Source organism: Microtus oregoni, unplaced genomic scaffold (assembly GCF_018167655.1).
Source record: "Microtus oregoni isolate MIOR12 unplaced genomic scaffold, Mior012 000050F_ref0000143, whole genome shotgun sequence".
NCBI lineage: Eukaryota > Metazoa > Chordata > Mammalia > Rodentia > Cricetidae > Microtus > Microtus oregoni.
The window spans coordinates 13,313,538-13,317,576 of record NW_024543256.1 but is presented as its reverse complement, the minus strand read 5'-3'; the positions used below and the strand labels follow the sequence as shown (position 1 = coordinate 13,317,576).

Here is a 4,039-nt window from a genome sequence, read left to right as displayed (position 1 = left end):
AAATTTAGTGCATTATTCACAGAGCAAGTTATTTTATTGATCAAGAAGCAAATTTTAAAAAAGAAAAGAAACTGCTAGTTAGCTTTTGTTTTCTTGCTGTGACAAATATTGACATCTTAAAGGTGGGAGGATTTATTGAGTTACGATTTCAGAAATTTTGGTCTATAATCAGTTGGTTCTGTTCTTTCTGGCCTGCAGCAAGGCAGAGCATCACAGCCGTGGGAAATGGAAAAACAAAGATGCTCACTTTATGGTAACAGGAAGCAGGAAGAGAGAGGACAATGAGAGGTTGCTAGATGAAATTCACTATTTAAAAACATGCTCTTGTTTATTTCAATTCTTCGACTTGACCCATTTACTACTGCCTCCACTTAATATTTGCAAATTATAACTTTATTGATAAATTCATCAACTGGCGAAGTTAGTGCCTTCATAAGCTAGTCAATTTTCAGTGATTTGAGGCCCCAGTTGGGGATCAAGCCTTCAAAGATGGGGCTTTTCAAAGGACACTATATTCAAACCACGGCATTACATTTAGTGACCATTATCTTTAGTCCTCAGGGAACTGGCTGCTACTACATCTGCCCTGGAAGAGCTCATATGGGAAAAAAACAGGACCCCCCGGTGGGAAGAAGAGAGCAGAGCAGCAGGAGATTGCTGTCGAGATGGTTCCAAGCTGCAACCTCCCTGTAAAAGTGGCAATTTCTCAGTGTTTCAGCATGCGATTCAGTAATTACACTTTGAGGAATTTAGCAGCAGCAACAACAAAAACTATCAAACCATATGTGCAAAGATTCCTTCCTATCAGAAGACTCATATTGGTCTGCCTCATTATAACTTTAATCTGGAACCAAATTTAAATAGGTAAAATAATGCACCACTCACTGCTAATATGATGTATCATACATTAATTGATTTATATATGTTAACCCATCTTTGTTTCAGTGAAATGAATCCCATTTGATTATAACATGATTTATGAGGCATTATTAAATACTGTATCCTAATAACTCAAAATGGATAGAAACAGGTTGTTTGTTTGTTTGTTTGTTTGTTTTTAAGTACTTATTGGGGAGGTTGGCCTGTAGTTTTCTTTTTCCAGTATGTCCTCGTCTGGTTTGGGGATAAGTACAAGGCAGAGTTTCTAAATTAAGTTTGGAAATATTCCTTCCTCTTCATTAGAAGAATGTGAGAAGAATTAGACTTAGATATTCCTTAAAAGTTCAGTGGAATTCAATAATGAAGCCATTTGGCCAGTGGTTTTTCTTTAAATCACTGATGCAACGTCCTTACTTGATATTGAGCTGTTTGGATTTTCTTTTCCTCCATAATTCCATCTTGTTAGAAATATCAAAGAATTTATACACTTAGTCCAGGCTATCCAATTGGTTAACTTCAGTTCTTCCTATCAGTTTCTATGGTATTAGAGCTAATGCCTCCTGTACCTCCTGTGCCACCTCTGATTTTACTCATTCAACTTTTCCCTCCTTTTGAGTCAAGATAAAAAAATAACCATATTTATACTTTTAAAGAATTAAATCTGAGTTTTATTGACAAGATCCAGTGTTCTTGTAGTCTCTAATCTATTTTTGCTTTAATTTTTATTGTTTCTACCTTTCTTCTAACCTTGGTTTTACTTAGTTTATTTCTATGCTTTGAGGTATAAGTTAGGTTACATATAGATACTGTTTTTTATTAGTATAGGCATTTATAGCTATGTGTTGGAGAAACCTCATGTATTTTGGTATGTGGTTTCCATTTTTGTCTTAAACTTTTTAAATTTCTCAGGATGGAGAGATGGATAAATGGTAAGAAGACTAGCTGCTCTCCCAGAAGACTCAGCTTTGATCTTATAGAAAGGGCATCTAATTACCTCCTGACCTCCTCAGGTACCAGGCATGCACGGACATACATGTAGACATGTAAAATAAATGGGATTCATTGTTCAATCAAGTATGTTGTTCTGCTGTTGTTTGACCCTTTCAGTTTTGTTTTTATGATACATAAATACTTACAAGTTCTATATGTTTCAGTGATGGATTTGTCACATAATAACACTACTTTCTTTGTGTTACCCTGTTTTTCTTTGGTTACCAATGGCATCCCTCACTTGAAACATATTTGGGCCCTTAAAACAAAATCTTTTATAGCAAATGAATAGCTATATCTTATTTTTATCCATTCAGACACTATTTCTTAACTGATGTATGAAACATAAATATTCTACATATTAATGAGGTTGCACTTAAGTCTTGAGATGTGTAGTTGTATAATGTTTATGTGCAGATATAGACATTTTGTAGGATGCTGTGCTTGTTCTGTGGATGCTGTGATCCAAACTTCATGTGTATAGCAAACATTCTTAGCTACTGAACCATCTCTTCAGATCAATTCTTTTTCTCATCTTTTATGTATCTATGACAAATCTGTTTTTGAGTTACTATGTCAGTTACATGAGATAACATGTATTATTAAATTGATAACTGTAATCATACCCCCAAACTCTATAGTGCAGATGAAAGTTTTTGTCCCACCTGATTCCACAGTCATTCAATCCCAAATAAACACCCAGAGGCTTATATTAAACCACAGCATTTACCCTTTATTTCCTTTTCAAAACAAGAAACTTTAATCTAATCTCCCTTTCTTTTTTTTCTTTTTTTTCTTTCTTTTTCTTTTTTTTTTTTTTTGGAGGCTCCTTCTTGGCTTTATCAAAAGCTCTAAGGTAGGACTCCAAACAAGGCTGTCACAGAATTGTCCTAACAGGCCTGTCCATCCCCAAGTCCCACAACCACATCTAGACTAACGCACACCAGCTTCAATAATGTGTTTGCAACCTTCAGTCTCTCCGTGGTCTCTTGATTTCTTTCCAGCGTTCAGTGGAGTTTCTGGCCTAGCCCCTTCTGTTTCTGCCTCTTGAGAGCAGCTGCTGTCTCCTCCATTAGCACCAGCTCCTTGTTCCTCACACTCATCACCGTCCTCCCCAGAATCCTCACTGTCGTCCTCAGACTCATCGACATCAGCCACGGGCAGCCGGGTACTAGTCACAGGCCTGTTGAGGTTTGCAAACTCTCGCCCAGAGTCCACATCAAAAGGATCAATCTCCTCCTCCTCAGGGGTGTCCTTGATGTTGGCCCAGTAAGTACCCCTGTTCAGCCTGCAGCACTTCCTCTGGGCCATGGCTGCACACTTATCCAGGAGCTGTCGGTTCAGGTTCAGGAAGCCCTTGCCTGACTTAAACTTTTGAAGCAAAATGACTGCAAGATCTGAAAAGCCTACAGTGCAGAAAGCAGCCGCAAAAGCTTCCACGCAGGAAAGTCTGCAGGGCCGGTCATAGTTTACAGGGTTGGCAGCCAGGAGGTAAGGCAGGAGCCGCAAATGGCTCCCTCACATCTTCCCACAGGGTGTCTCATCTAGTCTGGCCCAGGAGTATTCTATGACAGCGACCCCTGACTGTGCCACCAGCTGTCTGCCAGAGAGTGTAGGGGAGGTTCTGTCTGCGGGAGACACATACTGAGTGCCTAGCAGGCTGAGCACCAGACCATCAAATCTTTGGCCCAGTCGCAGGCAGCGTACCAGATCCAGGCAGGCCAGTTTATGGCCTGTGCAGCTCCTGGGGTCGCAGTGACCAAGCTCCCACATAGCCAGGGGACAAGGCAGCGCCGCAGGGCCCCGGCCATCCTGGCCCTTGGCCTCCTCAGGCTGCACGGATGCGCGCAGAGCAGCGCCCACCTCTTCAGCGAAAGCGTCCAGAGAGCGGCACGGGGGGGGGGGGGGGGGGGGGGGGGGGGGATGACACAGGACACGCCGAACCCAACGCCCTGCGGCCCATAGCCCCAGATAAAACTCTCGGCCACAGGGTTTGTTTGTGCAGTGCGCCTCTAATCTCCTTTTCTTTAGCTTTTTATTCTGACCATTATCCATAACAACTTGCAACGAACAACCTAAACAAAGACAAATATCCATAATCCATTTTTTAGAGGGGATGTGGGCACAATTTTCTAGGCTATTTCCTGCTGACTGGGGGCACTGGGTAATC

The 4,039-nt window shown here is 41.2% G+C and overlaps 1 pseudogene; it reads right to left on the bottom strand.

Annotated features, from left to right (window-relative positions):
* Window positions 1-2,839: 2,839 nt before the first annotated feature.
* On the bottom strand, window positions 2,840-3,753 carry LOC121437050 (annotated as a pseudogene).
* Window positions 3,754-4,039: the final 286 nt, after the last annotated feature.